Below are 12,334 nucleotides of genomic sequence, written 5' to 3'. Positions count from 1 at the left end.
CTATGAATGCAATGAGCCTGGACACTTCAAGAATGAATGTCCAAATCTTCAGAAGGAAAATCCCAAGAAGAAGTTTCATAAGAAGAAAGGTCTTATGGCAACCTGGGATGAGTCAGAAGATGATTCAAACTCTGAAGATGAGCAGGCCAACTGTGCGCTGATGGCGACAGAAGATGACGGATCAGAATCTACATCAGAATCAGATTCTGAAGAGATATCCTTGACTGCAAAAAGGACAAAGCACAACATGTCATGGTACCTGGACTCTGGATGCTCACGACACATGACAGGAAGAAGGTCTATGTTCCAAGACCTGGTGCTTAAGTCTGGAGGAGAAGTCAAGTTTGGAGGAGATCAGAAGGGCAAGATAATTGGCTCTGGAACTATAAAGTCTGGTAACTCTCCTTCCATTTCTAATGTACTTCCTGTAGAAGGATTAACACATAACCTCTTATCTATCAGTCAATTGAGTGACAATGGTTATGATATAATCTTTAATCAAGAGTCTTGCAAGGCTGTAAATCAGAAGGATGGCTCAATCCTATTTACAGGCAAGAGGAAGAACAACATTTATAAGACAAATCTGCAAGATCTTATGAGTCAGAAGGTGGTGACTTGTCTTATGTCTGTTTCTGAAGAGCAGTGGGTCTGGCACAGAAGTTTAGGTCATGCTAGTTTGAGAAAGATTTCTCAGATTAACAAACTGAATCTGGTCAGAGGACTCCCTAATCTGAAATTCAAATCGGATGCTCTTTGTGAAGCATGTCAGAAGGGCAAGTTCTCCAAACCTGCATTCAAGTCCAAGAATGTTGTTTCTACCTCAAGGCCATTAGAACTCTTGCACATTGATCTGTTTGGCCCAGTCAAAACAACATCTGTCAGAGGGAAGAAATATGGATTAGTCATCGTAGATGATTATAGCCGCTGGACTTGGGTAAAATTCTTGAAACACAAGGATGAGACTCATTCAGTGTTCTTTGATTTCTGCATTCAGATTCAATCTGAAAAAGAGTGTAAAATCATAAAGGTTAGAAGTGATCATGGTGGTGAATTTGAGAACAGATCCTTTGAAGAATTCTTCAAAGAAAATGGTATTGCCCATGATTTCTCTTGTCCTAGAACTCCACAGCAAAATGGGGTTGTAGAACGAAAGAATAGGACTCTGCAAGAAATGGCCAGAACCATGATCAATGAAACCAATATGGCTAAGCATTTCTGGGCAGAAGCAATAAACACTGCATGCTATATTCAGAATAGAATCTCTATCAGACCTATTCTAAATAAGACTCCTTATGAATTGTGGAAGAATAGAAAACCCAACATTTCATATTTCCATCCTTTTGGATGTGTATGCTTTATTCTGAACACTAAAGATCATCTTGGTAAGTTTGATTCCAAAGCACAAAAATGTTTCCTTCTTGGATATTCTGAACGCTCAAAAGGCTACAGAGTATACAATACTGAAACATTGATTGTAGAAGAATCAATCAATATCAGGTTTGATGATAAGCTTGGTTCTGAAAAACCAAAGCAGTTTGATAATTTTGCAGATTGGGATATTGATATATCAGAAGTTGCTGAGCCAAGAAGCAACGCATCAGAAGCAGAGCTTCTCAGAAGCAAAGAATCTGAAGATCAAGTATCAGCTTCTCTGGAGAATCTAAGCATTTCTGAAGAACCATCTGTCAGAAGATCATCCAGACTCATCTCTGGTCATTCAGAAGATGTCATTCTTGGAAAGAAGGATGATCCAATCAGAACAAGAGCATTCCTTAAGAACAATGCAGACTGTCAATTAGGTCTTGTATCTTTGATCGAGCCAACTTCTGTTGATCATGCTCTAGAAGATCCAGACTGGATAATTGCTATGCAAGAAGAACTGAATCAGTTTACAAGGAATGATGTTTGGGATCTTGTTCCTAGACCAGATGGATTCAATATAATCGGTACAAAATGGGTCTTCAGAAACAAGCTCAGTTGAGAAAGGTGAAGTGGTAAGGAACAAAGCTAGACTGGTGGCTCAGGGTTATAGTCAGCAAGAAGGGATTGACTATACAGAAACCTTTGCACCAGTGGCCAGGTTAGAATCTATTCGTCTATTAATTTCATTTGCCACTCAACATAACATCACTCTCTATCAGATGGATGTTAAGAATGCCTTCTTAAATGGTTATATAGATGAAGAAGTTTATGTCCATCAACCTCCTGGTTTTGAATACTCTCTGTCTCCTAATCATGTTTTTAAATTAAAGAAATCATTGTATGGATTGAAACAGGCTCCCAGAGCTTGGTATGAACGCTTAAGTTCTTTCCTTCTGGATAATGGTTTCACTAGAGGAAAAGTGGACACTACTCTCTTTTGTAAAACCTTTAAAAGGGATATTTTAATTTGTCAAATATATGTAGATGATATTATTTTTGGAACATCTAATGCTACACTTGGAAAGGAGTTTGCTAAGTCTATGCAGGCTGAGTTTGAAATGAGCATGATGGGAGAACTCAAGTATTTTCTTGGAATACAAATAAATCAAACATCAGAAGGAACGTATGTTCACCAAACCAAGTATGTGAAGGAACTTCTGAAGAAGTTTAATCTTCTAGACTGCAAAGAAGCTAAAACTCCTATGCATCCAACATGCATCCTAGGTAAGGATGAGGTAAGTAAGAAGGTAGATCAGAAGTTATACAGAGGTATGATTGGATCTCTTCTATATTTGACTGCTTCTAGACCTGATATTCTGTTCAGTGTTTGTTTGTGTGCTAGATTCCAATCAGATCCTAGAGAATCTCATTTAACTGCTGTTAAGAGAATTCTAAGGTATCTGAAAGGTACTACTAATGTTGGCTTAGTTTACAGAAAATATAAAGAATACAACTTAGTAGGATTCTGCGATGCTGACTATGCTGGAGACAGAATTGAAAGAAAAAGTACTTCAGGAAGTTGCCAATTTCTTGGAAGTCATTTGATCTCTTGGTATAGCAAGAAGCAAGCAACTATTGCTCTATCAACAACAGAAACAGAATATGTCGCTGCTGCTGGTTGTAGTACACAGATGCTCTGGATGAAGAGTCAGTTAGAAGATTATCAGATATATGAGAGTAACATTCCTATATTCTGTGATAATACTTCTGCTATATGTTTATCTAAGAATCCTATTCTTCATTCAAAGGCTAAACATATTGAGATTAAACATCATTTCATAAGGGACTATGTTCAGAAGGGTGTTATATCTTTAAACTTTGTGGATACAGACCATCAATGGGCTGATATCTTTACAAAACCCCTGGCTGAAGATAGGTTTAAGTTCATTCTGAAGAACATCAGTATGGATTTATGCCCAGAATGAGAAGATGAGAAGTTCTTACGTATGAGTATCTTCTGAAATGAATGTGATTTTTTTTTAAATCAGAAGTTCTGATTGAAATCTTTTAGAAATTATGATTCGGTTATTACTAACGTTTCATTGTCTAAGTTGATTCAGAACCTCTTTTAAAGCAAAACAGCTGTAACGTTTTATCTCGGGATGGTAAACCTGTCGTTACTATTCATGGATAAGCGTGCGTGCAGTTGAAGGGACGCCGACCATAGGTAACTGTGCTAGTCACCTCATTTGTCTTTATTATCTCTCCTCATGTCACGTAACATTAAATGCTATTCATCATTCGTTTCATTTTATTTTCTTTTAAATACTCTTCAAACGCTTCTCTTTCCCTCTTATATTTTCTCTACTACACTTTGTCCTTGTTTTCCTTCCCTATCCTTTTGCATTCATATCAAACCCTAGCTGTTCATTATCTGCAAATCCATCATGAACTCTTCATCAAGCCCAGGAAATCATGAAAATGATCAAAACAACAAGAGAAAAGCTGTTGAAACATCTCCTTCCAAACCCAAAAAGATAAAAATCACCTATGATCCTCTCAAGGTGAATCCATTCGAAGCAATGTTATCTGGAAACTATTCTAGACGTGTGTTTCATCCCCCTGGTGAAAGCCCTCCATCATCTCCATCTTCTTCCTCATCTTTCTACCTTCAAGACTCAACTTCCTCCTCATCTAACCTTTCCTCTCCCTCAACCCATTCCAAAGAAATCTCCTCATCTTCACCTGCTGAGAATGCTGTCTCTGATAAAGATTGTGGAAGATCTGCATCAGAACCAAGTCTCCCTAACCCCTCGCCTGGAAGCCCAAGAAGCAGTCAGTGATGCGTTTCACTCCTTCATGGCATGCTGGCACAGATTTTGTCTTAGCTAGGGTCCTAGGTTTTGGTCTTAGTAGTTTTCTTTCCTTTTTGCATCTGCTTGTTAAACATCTTCTCATGTAATATCTTTTGATTATCAATGAAAAGTTTCTTTGTTTTTACATTCCAGTGATTTTATTTGTCGTTCTGAATCTTTTGAAATATTCTTTTTGATGTTATGACAAAAAGGGGGAGAAGATAAATGATGATAAATGATTTGATTAATCTATCAGTTGCTGGGTAAATCTCCCACACATTTACTAACAAGAACTGCAAGTTCTATATGGTTTAAGTGTTTTGCAGGTATAAAGCAGTGAAGAGAATCTTCAAAGCAAACACAAGAAGCAAAACCATAAGAAGGGTTATTCTGTAAAAAGAATAAGCTCATGGAAACTGAAGCAAGCTGAGTGCTATCAAGCTTCAGAAATCAGAAGCACTGATAATAGAATTTGATCCATATTTGTCTATTTGTTCTGACAAAATTCTATTTGCTCTGATACATTATTTTAGCCTATATGGCTCTGATACATATCATGTGTTCAAATATACATTTTATGTTCTGACTCGTTCATGCTGACTTTTGTCGTTTAGTTTTTGTTCTGTAACATTTCAGGATGTAGAGATGCTCTGATGATGCTCTGGTACATTCAACAATGTTCTGATACAAATCTAGCATGAAGTGATGTTGGTAAAAATTCAAGCTCTGAAGCTATCCGAGGGAAGCAAAAATCAGAAGCTGTGAATGTTCTAAAGATCCAGAAAACTCAAGTTCTGAAGTTGTCCTGAATGGAAGCAGAAATCAGAAGCTGTGAATGTTCAGAAGATCAAAGAAATTCAAGTTCTGAAGCTGTCCTAGATGGAAGCAGGAATCAGAAGCTGTGAGTGTTCTAGGGATCTAAGGAAATTCTAGTTCTGAAGCTGTCCAATGGAAGCAGAAGTCAGAAGCTATGAATTCTCTAAAGACAGAAGCTTATATGATCGTCTCTACCGAAATAATCAGGGAAGTCTTTTATTAAAGTTCTTCGAGTATTTATTTCAGGGGGAGATTATTTATCTCAGGGGGAGATTGTTAATCTCAGGGGGAGACATATTCATATGCTTATGCTATAGCTGTGTAATTTGTCTTTTGCCGTCTGTTCTTTCTGATCGCAAATTCATATCATTTATATATGTTTTTGTCATCATCAAAAAGGGGGAGATTGTTAGAACAAGATTTGTTCTGATCAATTATCTTAGTTTTGATGATAACAATAATATGAATTTTGCTTAAGATAATATGGTACTCTAATCCAATGCAATTTCCTTTTCAGGAAATATATAAAGAGTATGCATAATTCAGCGCTCAGAAGCTTTGTCTCAAAGGGTTCAGCATGCAACATCAGAACATGGTCTGGCAAGACATCAGAAGATGGTCGAAGCAGAATCAAAACATGGGTCTATGGAAGCATCAGAAGAACAAGAGAACAGAAGCACTGAAGTTCTGATGGTATCACGCTCAGAAGCACTTCAAGGTCACAAGATCAGAAGATGCTATGCACCAAGCTGTTTGACTCTGATGATATTCAAACGTTGTATTCACAAACATCAGATCAGAAGAAAGTACAAGTGGCAAGCTACGCTGACTGACAAAAGGAACGTTAAAAGCTACTAAAGGCTACGTCAGTAGACACAGCGTGAACAAGGCTCGAGGTAGTTGACAAAAGCGTATAACATTAAATGCGATGCTGTACGGAACACGCAAAGCATTAAATGCACTCAACGGTCATCTTCTCCAACGCCTATAAATATGAAGTTCTGATGAGAAGCAAGGTTAACGAATTCTACATCTATTCTGTGAATATCAACTTGCTGAAACGCTGTTCAAATCAAAACTCAGAATCTTCATCTTCATCAAAGCTCACTACATTGCTGTTGTAATATATTAGTGAGATTAAGCTTAAACGATTAAGAGAAATATCACAGTTTGTGATTATAGCTTTTAAGAAGCAATTGTAATACTCTTAGAATTGATTACATTAAGTTGTAAGGAACTAGAGTGATCGTGTGGATCAGAATACTCTAGGAAGTCTTAGAGGTTATCTAAGCAGGTTGTAACTAGAGTGATCGTGTGGATCAGAATACTCTAGGAAGTCTTAGAAGTTATCTAAGCAGGTTGTAACTAGAGTGATCGTGTGGATCAGTATACTCTAGAAAAGTCTTAGAGGGTATCTAAGCAGTTGTTCCTGGAGTGATCAGTGTGTGATCAGAAGACTCTGGAAGACTTAGTTGCTGACTAAGTGGAAAACCATTGTAATCCGTGCGATTAGTGGATTAAATCCTCAGTTGAGGTAAATCATCTCTGCGGGGGTGGACTGGAGTAGTTTAGTTAACAACGAACCAGGATAAAAATAACTGTGCAATTTATTTTTATCTGTCAAGTTTTTAAAGCTACACTTATTCAAACCCCCCCTTTCTAAGTGTTTTTCTATCCTTCAACGACTTCTTGCACAAGAGAGTATTTGAGAGAAGCATTATCAAAGATGTTGGAAAGCTTCCTGATATGGTTAATATCGTTGGGAGGCCATTTGAAACTCCTTTTTTATAAAAGGAATTATCAGTTGGATTCCTTGTGTCTTTTGCAGATTTCTACTAAGTTTTCACGTGATCTGAAGAAGATAAAATGTCTTCAGAGTCTGATACACTACAAAAAAAAGGTCTCCTGCCACGCCCAAGAAACCGAGGCTATATGCAAAATAACCGTGGCGTAACGCTGAGGCCACGGTTTGGCCACGGAAATCCAACTGTGGAGTATGCGGCCGTGGCCTAAAGTAAAGTCCACGGTTTTTTGGTATAGACCACGCCTTTTTAACAACCGTGGCTTTTTTAGGCCACGGTTTAGGTAGCTTGATTAAGGCCGCGGTTTGTATTTGCCATGACTGCAAAACTGTGGCCATATGGTAGAGCCACGGTTTCAATTTAACGTTTACGATACAGTTTTGGTTCAAGATATAGCCACGGTTTGGTTATGACCACAAATTTAAAACCGTGATTATATGTTATGCATTCTAAACCATTTATCTTGCCACAGTTTATTTGTGTATCATTACATAAATATGTCATATTATATATATATATATATATATATATATATATATATATATATATAATTAACAATAATATTGATTATTAGAATTTAATTAATTACAAGCAAATTAACATTTTCGTTGATATATAATTAAATTTAAAGAATAAGTAAATAACATTTTTCCTAAACTATTCATCAATGATAAATTCTATTTTACATGTATGTTGCTTACATATATAAGCTCAGGATGCAGCAATAACTGATAAAAAAAATCTAAATTTAAGACCGAACTTCATAAATCCAAGCAATTACATTGGTTATATCAATTGAGTTAGACCAACAAAATACAGGTGCTGATTAAAAACTGAAGAATAATAACTAATGTCTTTATAAATGGCATCAATAATATCATGTGGAAATTCTCAGGGTGACAGCTAGCATGTTGAAAAAGAATGCAAAATGGTAGCATCAACCTCAAACAAAATTGCGGATTCAAATGAACATCATGTCAGTCAGCTTTATTTCTAGTTGAACATACACCAATCCAAGCTGCTCACAAGTATGCTGCATAAAAAGATAAAGTGCAGCAATGATGAGGTTTATAGTAAGATAGAAGTGGTGAAGTAAATACTTACACAAGTACCAAATTCAAAAGAACCACAAACAACAATGTCACACTTAAATACCATAAGTATTATATTAATAATTCTAACATTCAAGTCATGCATATGTTTCTCAGGGTGACAGCTAGCATGTTGAAAAAGAATGCAAAATTGTAGCATCAACCTAAAACTAAAATTAAGGTGATGTTAATATTTCTTTAGTCCTTGCTATTTGATTCTCTTGCAAACCAAATCCATGCTCTAAACTAAAGCAATTTGGGTGGCTGACATTCCATATATCTAAAACCATGATAGCACTGTAAACTCTCAATATCTTAGAGCAGACCGACCGAAAAATATACAAATCACATACAAAAGGTCAGGCAATGAATGAAGAGAAAAAGATAAGAGTCACACACCCAAATTGCAGCACAACTTCCGCAGACCAAACAACATCCATTGTGAATGCAACCAAATGACTGATACAAATAGTGAAGTTGAATCAATTTCAATTATTCAAATAGTATACTAACATATTGAAAATTAAATAATCATTTTTAAAGAAACAAATTAAATTAATAGTAATTAGTAATACCTGTTCAATATACTTCAGAACACTTTCATCTGTTAACTTATTGAATCACTCTTTGACGCCTCAGTTCTGAACTAATCGGGGTGCCATCCTTATTTCTAATATAAAATCCTAGAATATAAACAATTTTAATATTAAATAAGGCACATAATGAAAGCTATAAAACAAAAAACAAGAATGAAATATATATTTTGAAACAACTTAATCTAAATTAATACAAGAATGAAACATTAATGATCGATTATCGGTAAAAAGAACTGACGTGAATGTTGAAGGACTTGAAGTACCTGAATTATCGAGTATTCAAGGTTACAGAAAATATGTAGGGTGGAAGATATTCATAAAAGGTATAGAAATATTCATAAAATCTATCCAATCCCAGAAATGCTCATGATAGAATGAGCAACAAATATCACAAGTTTAGAAAAGTTGCAACATTCTTACACAAATAATAAAGATAAAAATGACTCGTCTAGAAAAAATTTCTCCCTAATTCTTTTAAGCACCCATTTCAATTGTCCAACTTGTTACTTCATCCAAACAAACCAGCAATTAAGTTTTGATCTGCATAAAAGTCATCACAATATTTTTACAAGAAACAACCATGCGGGCTAGCTAATCACACTATTCACAAATGGAGGCATATTCATCATTGAGAAAGTTTAAAAATTCTAGAATATGCAACAAGCATATGAGAAGGACAAATCCTACACACACATAAAATAAATAAAACAATAGCGGTGGAATCACAACCAGCAACATCCCCACTAGTTTAAGCTACTACAAGCTAACTGAGTAACACTATCAAAGGACATACCAAGCTAGCTAGCTAGCAAGATCTAAAGCAAGAAATACTCTACAAATAAATTTGCTTTTGACAGAGATTAAATATTAAATAAAACACATTAAATTACCACTTTTACCCAAAGAAACTCAGCATTAGAAAAAGCTTCAAGAGAGGACATTCCAGCTATCCTAGCCACTGCACAAAAATTTGATTTTGAGAATTGTAACTGCAAGAAGTCAATTCAACTTAGAAATTTCCATATGAATATATAAGCATCATTCAAGAATGAATGAACTAAGAATAAAGCAATAGGTAATTACCCTATAGAAAAGCCCTAACATGTACTAAAATTAACATATTCTGAAATTTCAAATCACCTAATGTGAAAACTAAAAACACTCCATTTTTTATGAATTAAACTATAAATTGTGAGGTTTAAATTAGAATGTCAAGAAATAATTTGTGTAACTTACCTTCAGCGAAATAAGAACTATGACATCGCAATTAGATAACAAACTACAAACTAGAATTGTTGAGTCTCTGTCCCTGAAACAAAAACGTGAAGTGTAATGAGATTAAAACTCTTCAATCTCTTTGATTATCCAATCTTATTAACCATTCTGGATTTGAAAGATCAAAATTGGAACAAAAAAATAGTTACATTCAAGAAATAAATGCAAACACTTGGATGACAAAATTAGATTATTAGTATATACTAAATTATTTTTCCTACCTATGGATGAATGATATCCAGACTTACTGCATTAGGTGGTAAAGTTGATATAGCAAGGGCTTCTTGTGAACTAAACTATCAACTATTTCAATGTGTCTGTTAATACAAAAGTGGTGTTTTGAAAAAAAGAGAGATTTCACGGTGAACAACTTTCTTTATCTTAGAAGTAATAATACCAAAACCAAAAAATGAAAAACAAATATATAGTAAGACATACAAAAATATATAGGAAGACAAAAAAACACAATCAAAGGCTAAAATCGAATTAGAAAGAAAAGAAAATTAGGTTTCAACAGAAATTTGAGAGTTTTCAAATCTTTAAGCATAACTGAGCAATTTATTGAAGAAGACTAACCCATGAAATTGAAGATGAAGTATAGAGCTCAGAAACATGAAGGTTTGATATTTTTGTTTGAGGGAGTGAGTTGCAGTACTGAGGCATTGGTGTTTTAGTGTTTCGTCGGCGAACTGAGTGGTGGCGTCATCTTAGAGGAAAAGAACGAAATATTTCAAGGAGATATCCAAAAGGGTACGCAGATCTGATTCTGCTTTTTGAATAATGGAAAGAAATTCTTTACCTCTATGACTCATTTCCATCACGCTCATACCAGATCCACGCCAGTTGTAGAGCTCCAAATGGGCCTTATGGAGGACGTTTTCAGGGAGGGCGTCGGGTCCGGCAGCAAAGTTGAAGACACGATTTCAGGATTGAGGTTGGGTTTGGGTTTGTGGCTCGCCTTGGTTCGTGGCGGCGCATTTGACGGAGATGGGTTGGTGTGTTGCAGAGAGAGATGGGTTTTTTGAGGACAAAATTAGGTTAAGAAGTACCAATGGCACTTGTATCGTTTTCAATTCTTTTTCTTTTTTTAATTAAAAAATTAAAAAAATAGAAAATAAAATAATTAACAAGGGAGAATCTAAAAAAAAGGGAAGTTCTGGCGGACTATATTTTTTGGGCTTAGGCCACAGTTTGAAGTAAAAATTATAATGCCGCGGTTTTTATTTGCAGCTTAAAATATCTACAGCTTATTAACCGTAGCAAATGAAGAAAAGGCCACAGTTTCACACTCCGAATTCAATATTTCAAAACATATGGCCACGGTTTTAAAACTCTGGCTAAAACCTATATGTGGCCACAGTTTTTGAGTTGTGGAAAAATTTAGCGTGGCCGTAGGCCATATTTCTAGTAGTGATAGTGACTTGTCCAAAAATCCTTGGTCCTTGAGCTTTGACTGACTTCATAATCTGAGTCTTCAAAGTCTGGGTCTCAACTTCTTATCCTTTAGGCTCTGAGTCTTCGGAGGTTGACTCAATCTTCAAATGTTGACTTGATGAGAGTCTGGGATATTCAGGATCTAATCCTTCAGAGGTTAACTTTCTTCAGAATTTGACCTCCTTCAGAATTTGGTTATTTAGAGTTTAATCTCCATAATCTGTATCTTGTATGCTTCTCTTTAGATGTTCCATACAGTATCAGAATTGACTTTGTAACAAAATTTTAATCTATATTCCTGCACACTTGAACAGATGTAAGTATACCCAATGGTATATTGTTCCAACACTAGGTTCCTTCTCTCACAATCACCATAATGTTTTCTTCTGCATGCAACTAGTTGTTGTCTTGTAGCATGTTTCTCACAGTCACCATAATGTTTTGGTTAGTCTAGTTGACATTTAAGTCTTTTAAATACGTATTATTAATTATTTGTATTTGAGCCTTCATATACTTGTTCATGCATTATTTAAGTTGTTAATGTATTATATTTCATGATAGTTTTGATCACTTATTTTATGTTGTTGAACATTTGTGTTTCATGTCTATTTGCATTTGGTTGTATGTAGCGTGTTATCTTCTTGTTTTGTATCTAATATTTGCTTTTGTATATTCTTCTTAGCAATTTAGCGCATATGTTCATCTGGAATTATTTTTTGTATTTGGTTGTTTGGTTTCTTGATCCATAACAATTGGTATCTCCTTTTGATGTTGTCAAAGAGGGAGAAAGTTGTAATGAGTCTAGAATTGCTTTATGCATTTTATATTGTGGTTTTTGTGCAATATTTTAGGGGGAGCACAAGCATTTTTGCTTTTAGCTCATAGTCGACTCAATTACAAGTGAAATCTTGCCAATCATCAAAAAGAGGGAGAATGTATGTGGCTGCACATTCCTAGGGGGAGACTATTGCATGTTACTATCATATACAGGAGGAGCATACCCACTACGGTTATTTTGTTGCTTGTTTTATCGCTTTCGTTTATTATTTTTTATTGAGTGTCCATCATGATTGCACATCTTTTGAATCAAATTTGAAATTGTT

General features: G+C 35.3%; 1 long non-coding RNA gene across 1 annotated transcript; it reads right to left on the bottom strand.

Moving 5' to 3' along the window:
- Positions 1-7,567: 7,567 nt before the first annotated feature.
- On the bottom strand, positions 7,568-8,607 carry LOC131654967 (uncharacterized). Its single transcript, XR_009299611.1, has 3 exons — positions 8,502-8,607; positions 8,326-8,385; positions 7,568-7,868 (listed from the first exon to the last, which is right to left on the bottom strand). It is a non-coding gene; the product is annotated as an uncharacterized LOC131654967 (long non-coding RNA).
- Between the last annotated feature and the right edge of the window lie 3,727 nt (positions 8,608-12,334).

This window comes from Vicia villosa, linkage group LG3 (assembly GCF_029867415.1).
Source record: "Vicia villosa cultivar HV-30 ecotype Madison, WI linkage group LG3, Vvil1.0, whole genome shotgun sequence".
Taxonomy (NCBI): Eukaryota; Viridiplantae; Streptophyta; class Magnoliopsida; order Fabales; family Fabaceae; genus Vicia; species Vicia villosa.
Note: the sequence above shows the minus strand (reverse complement) of the source record. Positions and strands in the feature narration are given on the sequence as shown.